Source organism: Miniopterus natalensis, chromosome 2 (assembly GCF_054644295.1).
Source record: "Miniopterus natalensis isolate mMinNat1 chromosome 2, mMinNat1.hap1, whole genome shotgun sequence".
Lineage (NCBI taxonomy): Eukaryota > Metazoa > Chordata > Mammalia > Chiroptera > Miniopteridae > Miniopterus > Miniopterus natalensis.
Window position 1 is genome coordinate 141,657,669 of NC_142082.1, and position 20,793 is coordinate 141,678,461.

A 20,793-nucleotide genomic window follows, 5' to 3' on the forward strand; every position below is an offset into this window, starting at 1 on the left:
ACCCTTGACCATTTCATGTAATACGGATTGGGTGGTGATGAACTCCTTTAGCTTTTTCTTGTCTGAGAAGCTCTTTATCTGACCTTCAATTCTAAATGACAGCTTTGGTGGGTAATCTTGGTTGTATGTCATTGAAATCTGTAGAACAGATTTCTCCTGTTTTTTCATTTGCGACATGTTTGTCTCTGCATTTTGGCTGCTTCCCTGTGTTTGTTTCTATGTATTAGGTAGAGTTGCTATGTCTCCTGGACTTGGTAGAGTGGCCTTGTGTATTAGGTGTCCTGTATGGCTCAGTAGTGCAGCCTCCCAAGTCACCTGAGCTGGGCACTTCAGGTGGGCCCCTGTGTGCACTTTCCTGTTGTAGTTGAGCCTTGATTGTTGTTGGCATCACTAGGAAGGATTGATCCCCAGGCTAATCAGCTGTGAGGACTAGCTGTGACTACAATGAAAGCTGCTGTGCAGGTGTTGACCCTATGGAGCAGGACTTGCTTCAGTGGGGCTTGGTGCTCACTAAGTCCATTCCTTGAGTGTGTCACTCATGGAGGTGGTAGGGCATGGTCTGAAGCTTTTCACCGGGTATACTGACACTGGGTCCTTCTGTGAGTTGCAAAGTCGGCTGCTGCCTGTGCCCTGCCTAGGGCCACTGGGCACCAGCTACTGAGAGAGCTACTGAGCTACTGGGCTTGGAGGTGCCCAGGAGAGGCCAAGTTATGAACCAAGGCCAGCTGCCATTAGTGCCAGGCCTGGGGCCACTTAGAAAGAGGTATGGAGCATGCTAAGGCCAGCTGCTGCTTGTTTGAGAGATTTTAGGAAAGTCTGAATCATGAGGCAAGAGAGGCCAGTTGTATGAAAAAGCCACTGGAAACGGCTTGGATGAGCCTGTAAGTTGGGTGGGGTGGGGGTCTTAGGGAATCACCAGGGCAGGGCAAACAGTGTGAGCTAGGTTGATAGAGACTCAGATATGATGCCCACTCATCGATGCTGTGGTGGGGAGGGCTCAGCAAAGGAATAATGGCCTCTGCCAGCACTTCCGTCTGGGAAAAAAATGTGCCCATAGTTCTCGCCCTGATGTCAGAAAATTTAGTTTCTCCCCATATGTCCCTGGTTCCTTTCAAGCTGCTGCCCTAATGCTGGAGCTCAGAGGGACTAAGTCTGAGTAAGTCCATGTTCAGGCACTTTAAGAGGAATTGTCTGGGACTCCAGCTGCCCTCTGTCTTTCTCAGCCTCAATCCCCACTGTTTTTTCAGACTGAAGTTATGGGGACTTCTCTTCCCAGCACTGGAACCCCGGGATGAGGGGTGTGGTGTGGGGCTAGGACCCCTCTCTTCTCAGGGAGGACCTCCCCAGCCAAGATAGCCCTCCCAATTAAAAAACACCACACATGGGTATGCGACTAGCCGGTTCTGTGCCTCCTTCCCTTCTACCAGTCTCACTGTAGCTTCTTCTTTAATTCCCTAGTTGTAGGGCTTCCATTCAAGTAGATTTCAGATGGTTCTGAATTATGGTTGTTCTGAAGACTTGTTGTATTTTTGATGTGGTTGTGGGAGGATTCTAGTACCGTGTTTACCTATGCTGCTATCTTGACTGGAAGCCCAAGATGTGTTTTTAAACTAATTCTATTCAGCTTTAAAAACTTGGTTATTCTGAATCTTTGACCCCACCCCTTAAGAAGACTCCCCACCAACCTCTTTTTCAGTCCAGGTGTCTCAGACAGGGCTGACCTTACACCCTAGCTCCAAGGGTCAGCTTGTGTCCTAGGCATACATGGCCACTGTTTTTTATTTGGGACTTGGCTCACCACCTAAGCTAGGTATTAGACAGAGCCCTCCTTCCCTGAGACTTATGCTGGAATGGTAAGGAAAGAGATACTCTACGTGCTAGCTGCGAGGATCATGTCAGCACAGAGTAGATGGTGGCCATCATTCCACCAGGCAGGGAGAACCTGTCTGAAAATAAAACCACGCTGGGACTGAAGCAGAGTCCAGAGTGACAGAGAGTTAGAGAGAGACAGGTGGACAGCGGCTTGGTGATATTATCTGAGTCCCCAGATCCAGACCTACCCAAGCTAGCTATACCATTGTGTTCCCCGGTATGTGAGTGATTCAGTTCTCTTTGAGCATAATCAGTCTGAATTGGGTTTCTATCACTAGCAATCAAGAAATAAACAATAAAGTTTAAAAACAACAAAAATCATGCCTAATGCACATTTAGCTGTATAATTTGTACTACATCAACTTTTACTTGTTAACTGAGTTAACATGCAGACTTTTACCTAAAACCTTCAACCTTTTTATAGTTTATGAAATAACCTTGCATATATGTATTAGTTAATTTTAACACAATAATGTGAGGTAGGGTATTCTTTTAGTTAAACTGAAGCTCAGAGAAATCAAGCAACTTATCCAACATCACACAACTAATATATAGTAGAGCAAGAACTCTAATGTAGGTCTTCTGGCTCTAAATCCAAAGCCTACTCTAATGGCTCTTCAGCTGCTTTCTTAAGTATTGGTAGAATTTCTTCATAAGTTTATTTTTTGTCTCTTTTAATACAAGAGAAGCTCGCTTAAAGATAGGATCTTGCTATTTGCCTTCAGTCTCTCTTAATTCCTAGGGCAGCTTCCTGGAATGAATGGGGCTAAGAGTAGAGGGTTGGCTCACACTGATTTTAAGGTTAGAGTTTGCCAAATCTGTTTTCTATCATCAAGGAACTTGTAATCAACTGACTGCAATGATGAATACATATTACTGTGATGTTTTTCCACCTTTTTTGACTGCTAGTGTAAAAAATTTATTTTAGACCAACTCAGAGCACACACATTATTAAAACAAAGTTTCACAAAAATATACATACCGTAGTACTTGTGACAGTCTCTGATATTTCCTATTCCTTTTTTTAAACTATGTTTTTATTGATTTTTAGAGAGAGAGGAAAGGAGAGGGATGGAGAAATAGAGACATCGATGAGAGAGAAACATCACTGATCAGCGGCTTCCTTCCTGCGCGCCCTGCACTGGGGACCAAGTCAGCAACCCTGGGCATGTGCCCTGACCGGGAATCGAACTTCAACCTCCTGGTCCCTGGGTCAATGCTCACCCACTGAACTACACCATCCAGGCCCTATTCCATTTATTAAAAATTCTGATTGTGACCCCCTGAATTGATTTCATAATCCAATGTGTTGAGACCCACTCTGAAAAGCAATGTTATAGGTCACATATAAGTAAAGTCAGATCCAAGCCATAGTTCAACATTACAAATGTTTACTGAGTGCTAATGATGTGCTAAGGATATTGCTAGATGCAGTGAATGATATAAAAATAATATACAGCTATTTTTATGAAGTCCACAATCTAGTGGCAGAAATTGGAAAATAAAATAATTAATGAAAGGAAAAATATGAACAAACAAACAAACAAAAAGCACAAAGATTCAGGAGCAGAGAGGCCAGCACCCTGTAAGAATCAGGAAAGGCTTTACAGAGCAGTGGCATTTGAGTTAGGTCTTGAAGAAAATGGACAGGATTTCAATACTAGACGAGCAGGTAGAGGTAACAGCAGGGCCAAGGCACAGGGTCAGGCAAGCCCAGGGTGTGCTCAGGAAAGAGAGAACATGAAATTCAACTCGAATGAAGCGTTTACATGGTGGAGAGGTGGGAGATGAGGTAGAAAGAATGTTGGAACTGTGGTGTGGGAAACCTTGACTGTCAGGTGAAAAGTCCACTCTGTATTCAAACGTGATAGTGTGTGTAAAACATTCCCCGCCTGGCATGAAGTAGGCATTCCGTTAATGCGACCTCTCTTCTCCTTTACTCTGTAGGCAATCGAGAGCCAGTGGAAGTTTCCAGGCAGTGAAGAGAAATTACCAGATTGGTCAGGGGGATGCTGAGGTTGTTGAGGTCAGGGCAGTGGAAGCCTGAGCAGGAAGGTGGCAGCTGAAAGAGAAAGAAGCAGACAACTGACCTTGTGCAGGTAGGCTGCAGTAACTAGCATTATTTGATGAGGGAGAGGATAAGGTATCCATGAAGACTTCCAGTTTTTCAAGTTCCAGGAACTGCGAACACAGAGAAATTGTAAGGGCAAGCTTGCATGAATAGAGAAGAGGATCATTTGGGATACAGTAATGTTGACTTTCTTCTACCTGGACATCCAGGGAGAAAGTCAAATGGGCAGTTACAGCTCAGGGGAAGAGGGTCCAGAAACTGGACTTTGGGAATCATTGTCAAGAAAGCGAAATAGCTGTGAAGGGAGGACTTGGAGTCCTCCCTGAGGACACAACAGTAAATAGGACAAAGTCCTGGCCCTCAAGGAGGGATACAGACAAATAAACAGCAAAGGCAAGTCAGTGGGATAGTGCTATGGGACAGGGAAGAATATAATAGAGTGTATCATAGGACTACATAGAATGTGTACCTTACTCAGACACTGGAATCAAGGAAGGCTTCTTGGAGGAAGACACATCTAAAGTGAGACATTAAAGGTGAGTAAGAGTTAGCTAGGTGAAAGATGGGCAGAGCAAGAATGTTCCAGCATAGGTCCAACATGTGAAAAGACAGGGAGGCAAGAGAGAACACTGGTGCATTTGGGGGACAAAAGAACATAGGGAGCATTTTTATGAAGTAGGTGTCATGCCCACTTCAAATTTAAAAAATGAAACACAAAGATTTAATAACTTACCCGTGTTTTCCCAGGTGGCTGGACCTGGAACCCAGGTCTATTTTACCCTTAAGAGATTATTCTCTTGATTACTCCAAACTGTCCCATGAATGTCTCTAACGCTCGGTGGGTCCCCATTGAAATGCAGGGAGATCATGTAGCATTAGAAGAGGAATAAGGCCTTGGCCAGTTTGTCTCAGTGGTTAGAGCATGGGCCCACAGACTGAAGGGCCCTGGGTTGGATTCTGGCCAAAAGCATATACCTCGGTTGCAGGCTCATTGCTGGCCCCGGTCGGGGTGGGTGCAGGAGGCAACCAATAGATGTGTCTCTCTCACATTGATGTTTCTCTCTCTCTCCCCCCCCTCCACGCTCTCTGAAAAGCAATGGAAAAAAAAAAATCTTCTGATGAGGATTAAAAAAATAATAATAAAAAACAGCACAAAACTAAAACATGGCTTTTTCTTCCAACACTTTAGTTGGATGATTTCATCTAACTTCTTTCCTGTGAAGGGAGACAAATTAGTGGCAAACGTGTTAGGGGTAGAGATATTGATCATGCTCTGTTGACTGTGACTGTTAGCTATAGTTATAAGAAATATTAATCATGTTCTATTAACTGTGATTGTTCTGTTCTAACTAGAAAAAGCACTTTCTAACCTGGCTGGGAGTTGTATGCTCCAGGACACGGGAATTACCCTTGGAATGCGGTCCATTCTCCTTTTCTGAGAACTGTCTTTCATCATGGAAAAATTAACAGCCTTGTTCCCAAAACCATGGGATCCCGGAGGCACCTGCCCTTCGCAACCCCCAGCGCACCTTGCCTTCTTCCCCATGCCTATAATTCCTACTTCCCCATGTAATCTTTGTCCTTCTACCCAATATAAGCAGCTGGCTTATAGGGGGCCACAGAGTAGATTTTTGTGGACACCCTTATTGTTTTCCCATGTTGCGGGCAATATTGGAATAAACACTCATATACGATTCAACCCTGTCTCTGCTTAATTGGCTCAAGTGGTGACAGCAACCCAGTCCGGTTTCAAACCTAGTTTTGCCGTAGTGAACTTTTCGAACTAGGACTAAAAGACCAACAGATCAAGTTGTAATGATGGGACTTTTGGCGCTTGAGGGCACTCCATTACTAAAGAGATCTTAATCTGGGGTCCTGGGCAGAAAATCCCTACTTAGTTTCTTCTACTGACCGTTCTATGTAGGAACCAGAGCCACTTGCTAGAAGCCTACCTTCATTAATATGAATTAATTGTTGCTTTTCTTTTCCATTCTAAGGTATTTATTTCTATTATACTTATCTGCATATATTTTTATGGTACTAAGCAGATTTTTCCTCCCCCTCTTCCCTGTTAAGACCACCTCAAGTAAAGTTAAGGGGTTACATACTTTAAAAACCTGGTTAAGGAGTGGGAAAAGACTAACTACCAGCCATTTCTCCAATGGACAGCTCTGCCACAGACCTCAAAGTGAGAAGTGCTCATGCTCTGGTCGCTAGAAACTGTAAACCTGTGGTGTTCTGATTATCCTGATACTGGATTTTCTTTTTTTCTATTACCTTGAGTCATTTGCCTTTGAGATTCTAGACAGGCCTAAGGGGAAAGAACTAAAAAGAAACACATTTTGCCCCCCCCCCGCCTGTCCTCCCACAAAAACTTTCCCCCCAGAGTTACACATCCAAACTTGACATTCACATCTATTCACAAAATGAAAATGTTTCATTTTCCCAAGCTAAAGATAAAAACTGCTTACAAAACTTGCCATAATTCTGTCTCAGATTCATTTGTTTCCCTCAAATTGGTTAAAAGATGAAAACCATAAAACTTGCCATCTACCATTCCTCCTGGCCTTGGAAATCTGCCCTCAAAAGCTTCAGACAAGATGCATGAGAAAACAAGCCTGGCCTGGTTGAGTGGCTCAGTTGGTTGGCGCATCGTCCGGATTTGGCAGAATTATGGGTTTGATCCCTGGTCAGGGCACATGCAGGGATCAACGAATGAGTACATGAATGGGTAGAGCAACAAATGGATGTTTCTCTCTCTCTCTGTGTCTCTCTCTCCCTCTCTCTCTCTAAAATCAATCAGTAAATAATTTAAAAAAAAGAAAAGCCTGAAAAAGAGAAACCCACAACACCTGGAAATCGGTCTACATTCCATAATAAGGCCTTTCCGCTTAAGTACACAACGCCCCTACTGCCATTAGTAAACTAAAGGTTACCATACTCAAGTTACCAAAAACCAGGACAAGGCCGACCTCCGGGACTTTTACCATACTACTGGCTGCCTGCCTGTGGCCTTGCTCACTGGGACGCTGCTCTAGGCTCCTCTATCTATCCTCTACACCTAAGATTTTCTTTAAATCTACCAGAAAGCTTTCTGAAGGCAGCAACTCCTTCCTTCCAGTATCCTTCCCCATTCTCCTCACCCCCACCCCAATGCCTTTCCTTTCCAGCTTTGCCTCCAGCTGACCTACTAAGCTATTTATTTGCCTGAGGCAAATTTTCCTCATTTCCCTCATTCTTTTAATTCCACTCCTCCCAGGTTGAGAAATTCTGGACTAGCTCTGAATGTGTTTTTTTTCCGGTCTCAAGGGTTTTTATTTTTTTCTTTCTTCTTTCCCATCACGCATGGAATCCTGGATTTGTGCGGCTTTGTTGTCTGCTTGTCGATCACTGATTGACCAGGCTAATGGGAGCAGGTCCTTAAGATCCCAAAGGATAGGCCAGGTGCCATTTTCACCCACACCCTGAGACTCCTCCTAATTACATCGGTGCTCACGTACCTATGTGGAAAATACTTGTGGACTGCCAGACTTGGAGTTAATTGGTTTCAGTTTACGTCTTAGGGGAGCAGAGTCCTAATGCACACGCAGCCCTGGTACAAGTGCCCGAACCAGCTTTACTCCAAGAGGAGTGGCATCCTGAAGGAAAGCAATGCCTTTTACTCCACCCCTTTCATACACCGCCTCTATCTCCTGCCAGATAGAACAGATGGAATCATAGATTACAAGTTTTCAAACTCAATTAATTGTTCATTAATATCCAGGAGTGGCAGATATATGGTGCTTCCCTTTTCATGGCAGGTCAAAGATGAAATTTGATTAAGCTTTGAAGGATGTGGTTTGCCTCTTGAAATTCCTTGCTGTGTCTTTATCAGTGTTGAGTAGCCCAGAGCAGCCTAAAGTGCCCTTATTTAACCAAGGGAGGCGCACTTGTCTGCATATATAGAGACAGGAGCTAGCACTGGGAGAAATCAAACCCGTTCTGCACAATGAAGAAGCAGCTTAAGACCGAGGCAGCACCACACTGTGAGCTAAGTAAGTAACTAGCAAGAATGCAACAGCCCAGGGAAGTTGTCCAGCTGAGCCGACCTGGAAGGACAGTAAGACATTTTATTTTCTGGTTGCAGCAGAGGTTCCCAGAGGACAGGTTCTGGTCTGGAGGGACTTTCTGAAACTCCCCAGATGTGTTAAAGAGATTCTCGGGACTAATTTGTGCATTTTTTTTTCTCTCCAGGAGAAAGTCTGTGTGCAAACCAGCCTGTACCAGATAACTGATGATGTTCAGCCCAGTTTTTTGGTCCCCAAGTTTTCTACTTTGTACTTTACTTGGATTTTTCTTCTCTCATTTCACTCTCCTTTTCTCCTTTCTTGGACTCTTTCACCAACTAGTAAATTTTTCTCCTAGCAGTTTTTACATGAAGAAAGAAGTTGGAGGGGTTCATGCTTTTCCTCTCTAGGCCTACGACTTGGTTAACCAAGCTTGGTTATCTTTAATATAAGGGGGAGGGCATCTAAGAATGTCTCTGTAGCTCTAAACGACACTGTAGAAAATTAGAGTGGTTTGTGAGACCATTTGTTTTCTCCCCTCTATAGCACCACTAGTCTGACTGCCATCTTCAGAGAAAGACTAGGGTGTGAGGTTGAGGCTGCGGATGGAGTGGGGTTACTTTGGGATAGGTGGAGATAAAGCTTGGGGGGAAAAGCGAGGCAGATGGCTAGGATGGAGGGAAAGGATTCATTACCAAGGCTTAGGAGTAGGGCATCTGATGCGGCCGAACTGCTTGCACTAGCTGATGTTTCGCGGTTCCTCTCAGGTGTGGGGAGCTCTTGGTGGGGCACAGATCCTATGATCTGCCTCTGGGGGCGAGAGGAAATGGTCTTGCAGGTGGCTATGCCTTACAGGGTGGAACTGTACCTCGGCGAGCCACGTCTCCAGAAGAAACGAGCTTGACTGTCAGTAGTTAACGTGAAGTAATGGCAAACTATTGCACGAAACTTACCTGTCTGCGTGGTGGGAGCCCCCAGGCGCGCACACCGTGGGCGGGAGCGGCGCAAGCACCTGCTCCGTGGGATGCAGCTCCGCCCTGGCCCTGGGCGCCCACCCCCGGCAGGATCTCGGGGTGGGCGGAGTCTTGGGACTCGCAGGCGGGTTGCCACGCGCACGCCGTCCGCTACCGGGAATACTGAGAGTCCAGCCAATAGGAATGTGCGGCTGCTGTCCTGTCGGCCAATGGCTGGGCGTGTAGGAGTTGGGCGGCTTGGCGCTGGCTCCAGGGCTATGGAGCCGCTGGCGCGCGGACAGCTCGTGAGGTGGCTGCGGAGCTGGTAAGGCCGGAGGCAGGCGAGGTCAGGGGTCAGCTGGGCGCTCCTTTTAACCCCAGACGGGCGTGGGGGGCTCAGGGCGGCGCCGGAGCCAGTCTGGGGCACACAGGGCGCCGTGCGGGGCTGCGAGGGCAATGCGGAGCGGGAGGGCCTGAAGCGCTGCGTCCAGATGGAGCAGCGTTATTCCGAGGGAAAAGAGGGCGCCGGAAGTGGGGTGCGGGGGTGGGGGGAGCGAATGCTAGAGTTCTCGGGGCCTCGCCCCTTCCCTCCGGCGGCCTAGGAGAAGTGGGCGACCCCCTGGCTGGACCTGCCGCCTCTCGGGCACCGGTGATTGAGGGAGCGCTGACCCGCTTCACGCCGCGGAACGAGCCGACGGGCACACGGCGGCTTCATCTGCGGGGACTTTGGGCCCCGTTCGCGTCCGGGGCTCCCCCCAAGGAACATTCAAATGTTCGTTTCTGTGCAGCCCGCAAACAAAGCGCCCTCCAGTGAAGGGCCCGGACGGGCTGCTGCGTACTTGTGTGTAGATTGGTTTGGGGCCTGTTTGTGCCATTGTTGCATATGATATGTAAGTGGGGTGGACGCTCTTCAACTGTTCAGTTTCATATGTACCGAATTTTACAGCTGGCGCTTTTTGTTATATCGCCTTTGGATTCCTTTTCACTTTTGGTTTTCCCAAATTCCCTACCGCATATATCAGACTATGTCAAAGAGCATCATTAGGCGAGAAGTTGAGGAACCTGGACTTGAGTTTCCTATATGTGAAATGAAGATATTCTCATATTGTCCACTGCTTTCAAAGGAGTGTTAGGAAATTAAAGGAATTTGACATCTCTTTAGGGTGGAAAGGAAAAGCAAAAATTATATGAAAGGAGAAGCAAGGGGAGATAGGCTTCCAGAAACTTTTGCTGGCCGTAATTTTAGGTGAAACCAGGGAACAGTTTACCTTGACTTCTGTGGAATCTGAAGCTCTACCAGTTTGCACCACGTTTTGGCTGTGCAGACATTTGAGTAAGTTGCTTAGCCTCTGTTCTTTTGTTTCCACGTACTGAAAATGGGGACTGATAATATCAATTTTAGGGTGTTCTTGTTGAGTGTTAAATGAGTTAATACACACGAAGTGCTTAGAACTGTTTCTGGCATGTGGGAGTTTTTTGTTGTTGTTGTTTTTTACTGTTCCCTACATGTACCTTCTTTCCCCTTAAAGACTCCAAAGTTAACAATTCTAACCTTATTACTTAACCATTGCCCAGAATCCTGTTGCCAGTGAACCCTTGTCATTAACGTTGATCTGAGTGTATAGCATAAATTACGCGTGACTAGAGGCTTTCTGCTGGCTGTTTATTTTATCATTAAATAAGGTTAGAAACTATGTGATAGTTTCTGTTTGTGATATCTGTGTTAGGTAAATGAAACCTGAGAAATTATTTTCCTGTTTAGTTTTTCACTGGATAATATTGCATTTACAGCCTTGGGGCGTAGGCCCAGTTTATTTTGGATCCAATACCAAAAAGATCACCATTGCAGCTTACTTGATTTCTCATGTTTCCGGAATGGCCAAGTTGGGACTGGGGAGGGGAATTTCTGGGCAGCACTTCTTGTTAATGAATGGGGAAGCTTGGTATGAATCTAACATTCTGCTGTTAGGAAATCAGTGATGTTCCTTTGGATTACTCTATAGAGCTACTAAGAATGCTTTGGTTCAGTTTTAACTCAGTTAAGTGAAGGTTAGAGTTTAGAGAATGGAATCCACAGAGTAATAGCTTTTCTGTTTGACTTTTAGTGCTAAGAGTTTGGGTGGGTGCTGTGGAATCAAAGACATCTTTATTCCCTGTCTCCTCACCATGTACCTAAATACAAATGTGTGATGACAGATTTATGACCTTTGTATGAGCTTCAAAGTCCCTCTCAAGTTCTTTCTGGAAGGCTCTAATGGAAGACTGTCTTGTCTTCCAAATCTTCTTCAAGGAAGCTGGTATTTATTTATGCACGTAGCCTAATTGGAAACTAACTGCAGAATGAGAAACTTTGAATTTACGAAAAAGAACATTGCTTACTCTGGTAATATGCTGGCCTGATTTGGCTAAAATGCAGGTGTTATAAGTTTAGTTATTTAGCTTTGCAATAAGACAGCTTAGTGCTCTTATAGGCTTGAAAGTTGGATGTTGGTGTGGTGAGAGTGGAGAACAGTGTCTTTGTGAAACACATTTATTTGTACTTGAATAAGGAGGAAAAGGAGTGACATCTTTAAAGAGTTGAGTGTTTGAGGTAGAAAGGAGAGCCCTTTGCCCCAATATTGTCATCTTTATTATCTGAGACTCTGTGGTTTGAATGAAATATTTTGGAAAAGAAGGCTGGTAGCATTAGAATGTGTAGAATATAAGGAGTTAGAAGACCTAGACCTGGTGTCTCACTCATCGGATGCCATTTATTCTTTTGATAACAACACACATATATAGAACAATGAACAGTTACTGACTCTTGGAGACACAAAGAAGAACCCTCCAGGTATCACTAGGAGTATCACTGATAAAATAAAACAACACTTATGTATTATAAGCTATATTTTATTTTTATTTATTTAAATTTTTAAAAAAGATTTTAAATTGATTTTTAGAGAGAGAGGGAGAGAGAGAGAAAAATGGATGTAAGAGCAAGACATTGATCAGCCACTTCCTGCACACCCTCTTTCAGGGATTGAGCCTGAAATCCAGGCATATGCCCCGACTGGGAATCAAACCAACAACTTTCCCTAAACTGGTCGGTGCCCAACCAACTGAGCCACACTGGCCAGGGAGTATAAAAGAGTTGGCCAGGAATGATAAAAATATATTTATTGTCTAGTTCCTCTTCCACTTTTAATCTAAGGTCAGAGTAATTTAAATCTTTTAGTGTAAGAACCAGTTTCCAGTGAAGACAAATTGGGAAGTTAGGGTTTTCAGTCTTTGTGCCTATTGTGAGTAGGTCATCTTGTATGGATTTTGTTTGTTTTGATCCCACTTATCACTGATAATCAAGTGTCTGCTAAAACTCTGTGGTTATGAAAGGAGAAGGCTACAAGCTAAAATTTTAACAGGTTCCAAAGAGCAGGAGGCAATGTATGAGGTTGGATAATCTTGTAGTATGTATTGTTTTGACTCATAAGTTTTCTTTGTTTTATGAAAAGAAACATTGAGGAAAATATGTACTTAAAATTGTTAAGGCCAGTCTATATCAGGGAGGCCAATACTGGTATTAGAATAAATGAGTTGAATGTAATCTAATGATAATGATTTTTCATATTTGCCAGAGAAAAAACTACTTAAGCATGTATGAAGGCGAAACATTTTTTTTTCTCTGAAGCCAGAAGTAAGTATAGACTGATTTATACACTTTCTTATTTTAGTATAAAAGGGGTCTTTAAAATTGTTTTCAGAGCCCTGGCCAGTTTGGCTCAGTGGTTAGAATGTCGGCCTGCGGGGGGCGGAAAAAAAAAGAATGTCGGCCTGCCGACTGAAGGGTCCCAGGTTCAATTCCAGCCAAGGGCACGTACCTCCGTTGCAGGCTCCATCCTGGCCCCAGTGGGGAGGCAACCAATCGATGTCTGTATCTCACATAGATGTGTCTCTCTCTCTCTCCCTCCTCCCTCCCTCCCTCCCTCCCTCCCTCTCTCCCTCCCCCCCCCTCCTCTCTCTGAAAAGCAATGGAAAAATACCCTCAGGTGAGGATTTAAAAAAAAAATTGTTCTCAGAGCTTGGAGCTGTGTTGTAGGACAGATGTGTCATGCCAGGAGGCCAGGTTGGTTCCCTAAAGGGAAATGCACTGCTGCAAATTTCTGGTTAGGAGGAAATCAGAGGAAGCTCACACTGCGAGTTGGGAGGTACAAAGGCCCTCTAGAAGTAAGACTTTAGTGAGCAGTAAAGGTTAAAGTAAAAGTAGTAAAGAAGTTAAGGCAGTAAAGAAGCTGGTTAAGACTCAGAGCACTGAGCAGAGAAAGTGAAGAGTTCTATTTAGCCGGTATCAGGCCCTCCTAATTCTGAAGCCTTTGGTTGATGAGTGATATTTTTGTCTAAAAGGTCCTTCTTGACAGCCTGGCCACATTTCTCCCAACTGTTATCGTCTTTCACACCCAAGCAGCCGGTTTCATTATCAGCTGAACTCTTTCTCCCCATATCTTACTCCCTCTTTCCTTTTGCTAATTAATTTTCTCCTTTCTTTATCATTAGACATTCTCAATGTCAAGTTTTTCTTTCAACTGTAAAACAGATTCTTAAAAGTCCAACTTAGGTGAGAAACAGCAAACCTGATGTTGAGTTGAAATTGTGGTTCTCTGATAGACTAAGTGAGATTAACACTATGGAACACAAAGCCAGTAAAATGAGGAACAGTTTAAGCTGGTATTTCAATGGCCATTGTGCCAGAGAGAGAGAGAGAGAGAGTCTTATACACACATAGATGCCCTGATGTGTATTAAGTACATTGTACAATAGCAGCACTGTTTGAACTTTATGAACTGGGCATGCTTGTGTGGCTTTCGGTTGAAGACATTTTTTATTACCTACTTAGGTAGAGAGGAATAGAGTTTCTAGGCTTTTTCTTTTTAATCCTCACCCAAGGATGTTTTTTCCATTGCTTTTCAGAAAGAGTGGAAGGAAGAGGAAGAGAGAGAGGGAGGGAGGAAGGGAGGGAGAGAGAGAAAAAAAATTGTTCTCAGAGCTTGGAGTTGTGTTCCAGGATGGATGTGTTTGATTGTTTGCCTTCTGCACCTGTCCTGACCAGGGATCAAGCCTGCAAACCAAGGTATGTGCCCTTGGCTGGAATTGAACCCGGGACCCTTCAGTCTGCAGACCAGTGCTCTAACCACTGAGTCAAACTGGCTAGGGCTCTAGGCTTTTCTCTTTTCTTTCTTTAAAAAATATTTTTATTGACTTCAGAGAAAGGAAGGAAGAGGGAGAGAGAGAGATAGAAACATCAATGATGAGAGAGCCCTGCACGCCCCCTGCTGGGGATTGAGCTTGCAGCCTGGGCATATGCCCTGACTGGGAATCGAACCTCGATCTCCTGGATCTTAGGTGGATGCTCAACTGCTGAGCCATGCTGGCTGGGCTCTAGGCCTGCCCCTCCCTCCCTCCCTCCCTCCCTCCCTCCCTCCCTCCCTCCCTCCCTCCCTCCCTCCCTCCCTCCCTTCCTTCCTTCCTTCCTTCCTTCCTTCCTTCCTTCCTTCCTTCCTTCCTTCCTTCTTTCTTTTTAATATATATATCTTTATTGATTTCAGAGAGAGGAAGGGAGAGGGAGAGACAGAAACATCATTGATGAGAGAGTCCTCATTAATCGGCTGCCTTCTGCAGGCCCCCAACTGGGGATGGAGCCCGCAACCGGGGCATGTGCCCTGACTGGGAATTGAACCACAATCTCCTTGATCCTAGGTCGATGCTCAACCGCTGAGCCCCATCCGGCCAGGCATCTGGGCCTTTTTCTTAAGCTAACACCAGAGGGGCTTTTCACTTTGTTCTTTCTGTCAGGAAGTAGATGTAATTAGTCTTTAACTTGTCATTTTTTCATTTTATATCAAATTCTTTTTCATAAGAGAAAAATAGGATACATTTTCCCAAATTAAAAAAAATAACTCCAAACTTCACATTCTCAAGAATAATTTAAAAATTCACATGGCTTTTCTAAGTTGTTTTCCTTCACCCCCAGTGGGGGCACATTGAGTTTTGGAACTAAGCAATGGATGTACTAGATAGAAAAGACTCAAAAAATGGTGTGTCTTTGTTGACCTAGAGTGGAAAAACAGAGGAAGTAATCTTTTATTTTAGTAAGAGTGGTTAGTAATCTTCCTTATTAAAACACATAGGGTTCAGAAAACAATGACCTGTGTTTGAACCATTTGAATATTTCAGAGTTTTGTTTACTCTCAGTCATCCAGGAGCTCACCTTCATAGAGAATGTTTTGTGCAACATAGGTGTTAGATTAATAAGTAATGGTTTTGTAGGAGTATCAAGTATTTTAGCCTTAAAGTACATCTTTAGGGAAAAGAGAGTTTTAGAAGGATCTAAAAATCTTTACGTTTTCTCAGGACACAAAATGAATTTTAAAAAGTCATAACTCCTTGTTATTCTCTAAAACCCTCCAGTATCACTTTTTAAAGCCTTGGTCTGTGCCTCTGGCAGTTTCTGCTTTGTCACCAGCATATTGCTGGCACTGAACATTGTCTGAGGGAAGCGTCAAGAGGGAGTAAACTTCAAACATTCCTGTTCACATTTATTTAATCAGTTGCTTCTGTGCAAACACTTTTCTGTTTGCTGCTGGGAAAGTTGTTTTCCTTCTTCAGTTTTCAACCTTTTCCTCTTATGGCACACATAGACTAATTACTAAAATAATAATTATACCAAAAAAAATTTTTTTGCCAATCTGATAAAAAAATAGATATAGTTTTGATTCATTCATACTGGATGACCATTGTGCTGGCTTTTACCATTTTTTAATTTGACAACCTAAGGGAAAAGACGTCAGTGCCCCAACTAAATATTGCATGTTTTAAAAATTCTTGCAGCACACCAGTTGAAAATTGCTGTCCTACTTAATGCTGTCTTCAACTTTGTTTACATGGAGGAGGAAAGGAAAAAAGAATCAGAGGACTGTTTAAAATAGTCCTCTCTAAACCTTACAATTTTAGGGAGACCTTTGCAGCATTGAGTACAGCTCCAAAATCAGTGAAATAGTTTTGAGTGCCTTTGATCTCTACAGATGTATTTTATAAGAAAAAAATATTTCAAATTCAAACTTTTTTTCAAACTTTTTTTAAACCACAGGGGCAAAAGTTTAAGTTAATGTTATATGTATTTTAATATTCATTTCTTGGGGCAATTTTTAAAACAGGTTTGGATTATTCAGTTGTTCTTCCAGAGTTCTTATAAATACTAAGAAACACACAGAATTATTAAGTAGATGTTTGGAAGTTATTGTAATCTAGTATGTGTTTTGAGGTGATAACTATTTATTTTGACATAATTTCATACTTACAGAAAAGTTTTAAGATAGTATCAGGGAATAAATGATTTCAAGGTAACATGGTAAGACCGTGAGAGCAATGATAGTGGTAAGCAGCAAGTGCCGTGGGAGAGCATGGAGGAGGGCCATTTAACCCAAATTAGGAGTCAGGAAATGCTTTCCTGAGGATTTGACTTCTAATTCTTTGCATTCAGGTGAAACTTCATAATCATAATTTCACAGCCATGGCTATTTGGGCAGTAAGACAAAGTGATAGTAAGTTAAGCTTAAGGCAGTATATGCCAGCCTAGTGGAAGGCTTTAGATCTCTGATTATCCATTTTAGCTTTATCAGAGCCTTGGCCCTGTAGTTCAGTTGGTTAGAAAATCATCCCAATACACCAAGATTTCAGGTTTGATTCCCTGGTCAGGGTACATACAGTGTGTAAATAAGTGGAATAACAAATAGATGTTTCTCTCCCCACCCCTCCCAATCAATCAATATATATATATTTTTAAAGAAGCTTTATCAGAGAAAGTCCCTAACGTATTTGTTAAGAAGCAAATCCAGAGAACAGTGGCTGGTTGAGACAATCAGGATGGACTACTTGACTGAATCCAGATTCAGCGTAGGCAGTGCAGACCTGCCCTGGGAGATCATGACAGATAAGAATGAAAAAAAAAGGGAGGAATTTGATCTAAGCAGGAGTCTAAGATCCAGAGAAGTTAAGTGACTAAGTCACCTGATTCAACAAGTATGATTCTAAGCCATGACTTTCTTCTTTCCCCTCCTTGGGAGCAAAGAGACAATTATTCCATTCAAGCCTCAGACTGGAGAGAATGGAAGCTGAATTGGACCATCTGTATTAATTGATGGGATGAAAAAATATATATTGAACTCTTAAAATTTCAAGAAAATAATTTGAAATCAGGATACTGGAAAGCTCTCTTTTTTAATGTTTATTCTTTGTTTTCTTGAGAGTCTTTAATATGTTTATTATTATTTTTCTTTAAAATGTTTCTCTTAGAACTACATTATTAGAAAAACTTGAAATTATGGTTTTATGGTTGTCTGTTATTCATTTATGCAAGTTTGAGGTGTTTTCTTGCTAAGTAAAAATAATCTTTTACTTCAACCTGTAAAAAAACAAGGAAGCGAATCCAACCATTTGCCACAGCATGGATGGACCTAGAGGGTATTATGCTTGATGAAATAAGTCAGTCAGAGAAAGACAAATACCATATGATTTCACTTATATGTGGAATTTAAAGAACAAAATAAATGAAAAAACAAAATTAAAACAGACTCATAGACACAGAGAACAGATTGATTGACAGTTATTAGAGGGGAGGAGAGTTGGGGAGCAGGATGAAAAGAGGTGAAGAGATTAAGAAATACAAATTGGTAGTTACAAAATAGTCACAGGGATGTAAAGTACAACACAGGGAATATAGTCAATAATATTGCCATAACTATGTATAGTGCCAGGTTGGTACTGGAAATATCAGTGGGAATGCTTTGTAAAGCATATGAGTGTCTAACCACTATGCTGCACACCTGAAACCAATACAAAATAATATTGAAAGTGAAAAAAAATCGAATCCATATAATCCTTATACATTAAAAAAAAAAATACATGCACATGGTAAAAATAATTTAAAATATATATATATCTTTATTGATTTCAGAGAGAGAGGAAGGGAGAAGAAAAGAGAGAGAGAAACATCAATAATGAGAGAGTCATTGATCGGCTGCCTCCTGCACGCCCCTGACTGGAGATCGAGCCTGCAACCCGGGCATGTGCCCTGACTGGGAATGAAACCTCCATCTCCTGGATCCTAGGTCAATGCTCAGCTGCTGAGCCACACATGGCCAGGCGGTAAAAATAATTTTTAAAGAACAAAACGGTATATGGTATATATTCAGTGAGAAGCCTTCCTTTTACCTGACCTTATTTGGGCTCCCCACTTCTTTGTCTTTGGGACAGCATTACCAATTTTTGACATATTGTCCTTTGGAGATAGTATGTATGTGTACATGTGTGTATTCTTTTTTTTTGGCTACATAAGTGATAGCACACTGTTCTATAAATTGGGTTTTTTTACTTGACAGCATATCTTGGAGATTATTTCCTACCAATATCTATAGATCTGCCTTATTTATAATAGCTGCATGGTATTCCATCATATGAATGTTCATAGTTTATTTAACCAGTCCCCTACTAATATCTGGGTGGTTTTTGATATTACAGTCTTTTGATACTACAAACAGTGCAATGGGAAATATGTACTTACTTATGTGAGTGTTTCTTTAGGATGCATTCTTAGAAGTTGAATTGCTAGGTCAAAGGATATGTAGACTTAACATTTTAGACAGAAAATTTAATTTCATTAGCATGTTTATACTGTAAAAGTCTTACAGCTTTTTTGTTTGTTTGTTTGTTGATCCTCACTGGAGGATATTTTTTCCATTGATTTGTAGAGAGAATGGAAAGGAGGGAGGGAGGGGGAGAGAAAGAGAGAGAAAGGGGGGGAGAAACATTGATGCGAGAGAGACACATTCATCAGCTGCCTCTTGCATGGGCTTGGGCCGGGGTCTGGGATTGAACCCGCAATCCAGGTATGCGCCCCTGACCGGGAATCGAACACAGGACCCTTCGGTGCACTGGCTGACACTCTGACCATTGAGCCACATTGGCCAGGGCTAAGATTTTTTAAAAAAATATATCTTTATTGATTTCAGAGAGAGGAAGGAAGAAGGAGGGAGAGAGAAACATCAGTGATGAAAGAGTCATCATTGATCGGCTGCCTCCTGCACGCACCCAACTGGGGATCAAGCCCGCAACTTGGGCATGTGCTCTGACTGAGAATTGAACTGCGATCTCCTGGATCCTAGGTCAACGCTCAACCGCTGAGCCACACCCGGCTGGGCAGGGCTAAGATTTTTATCATGAAATATTTCTGTCTACAGTTATTATTTAACTATCACCTTTGCAGACTACAAGCTTGGGGAAAAACACTACTATCTCAATTATTTGCTTTAAAATTTATTGTTTGTTTATTTATTTATTTATTTTGAAGTACATTTATTAAAGCTGGGGACAGTGAAACAAGGAAGGGCTTAGGATAGAGAAGAAGCAATAGTTGAGAGCCTAGGTGGGCTGCTTTGGCTGTCTAGAAATGTTATAGGAAAGGACAGAGCCAAGGTGGGACTGCTGTCAGCTCATTGGAGTCAGAGAAAATGAGGCCTTGGAGACAGGTTCAGGAGGTTAGCTTGGGAAAAGTTGCCACTGCCCATTGCTCCCCTGATTGCAAATCTCATGGGGTCCCTTAGTTTAGGAGAGGCACACCTGTGGGGAAGGAAGAGGGGGAAGAGAATGGCGTGGGCATGCTCCTGAAAGGGTGAGCATGCCTCAGTTGTTTGCTATTTTAAAATATAAGTTAAGTAGCCTATTTTGATTGGAATCTTCCTCAAATGTATAAAGCACTTGTGTGTCGTCTTAAATAGGATATTATGCATCACTACAAAAATAATCTAATCAGTTCTTGGTGAGTAGGCCACAGTTAAGTAACTTGAGTTATTCTTAATAATAATATAATATTAACTATATAATTAATAAAAAATAATTATTCTTAATAATAATGTTCTCAGAGCTAATGGAAGTATAAGGAAAGGCTCTTTGCCTCTTACCAATTAGCCCAAAACCTTCTCCTATAAGAGCCTTAATCCCAGATCTCATTTGTGGTTTCTAATTTATTGTGGACTAGGGTAACCTGATTACCTGGCTTCTTAGAATTATATGTAAAATAAAAGTAAAAAGTCTCTGGGTGGTGCCAAGGGGCTGTGCTGTGATTGGAAGCCAAGTGGCTACTGCTACTCTGTGTTGTCAGATGTTGTCAGATGTAAATCCCAGTTAGGTGAGGAGCTATTATAACTGACTGAAAGAGGGGTTGGATTTAGTCAGTGTTATTGGGGTCTGTTGCAGGTGTTTAGCTATTTGGTGGCTCAAAACGTGATAGGAGGGACATGACTAGTTGTACATTATAACAAAACACGTGATACTGGTTATAGTAGAGATGAAGAATGTTTTCCAAATTAGCAAGTGGTGGTATGTTTTACACCCCAGAGTATAGATGAAACCTAAAACCCCCTTTGAGTCTGAATTCTGTAATTCTATAAGATAGGTATAGTATAGACTATATTGGTAGATAGAAGATAATCTAAAATAGAAAGTGGAGGACTGTTCAGTTTGGAGGGAGAAAGGGACAAGAGTGGAAAATACGATTTAAACAGTAAAAGATAGCTAAGGGGAGGCTTCATACCTTTTTCAGTAGGATAGTTATTACCTCATCTTTCTCCTTCTGAATTTGGAATTGACCGAGAAGTGGATTCCTTAATCAGTAGATCAAACATTTTAAAATCAACCTTATTGGTGGGATTGACTGGAAAATACACAACAGATATGTGGCCAAATGGGCTTACTGATACGCCTTTACCCTCAGTTGAACTTAATCCAACAGAATACTGGACATTTCAGACACCTACCTCCTCATCCC

General features: G+C 42.5%; 1 protein-coding gene across 5 annotated transcripts in view; it reads left to right on the forward strand.

Moving 5' to 3' along the window:
* The first annotated feature begins 9,172 nt into the window (after positions 1–9,172).
* Positions 9,173–20,793, forward strand: part of SLC11A2 (solute carrier family 11 member 2) — a 35,678-nt gene continuing 24,057 nt past the window's right edge. The window contains exon 1 of one of the 5 annotated variants that reach the window (XM_087814669.1): positions 9,173–9,267. The gene's annotated coding sequence lies outside the window, so the exon portion shown is untranslated. Of the gene's footprint in view, positions 9,268–10,139; positions 10,276–20,793 lie in introns of those variants that run through there. The other 4 variants (XR_001602348.2, XM_016201282.2, XM_016201284.2 and 1 more) reach the window with 4 other exon arrangements.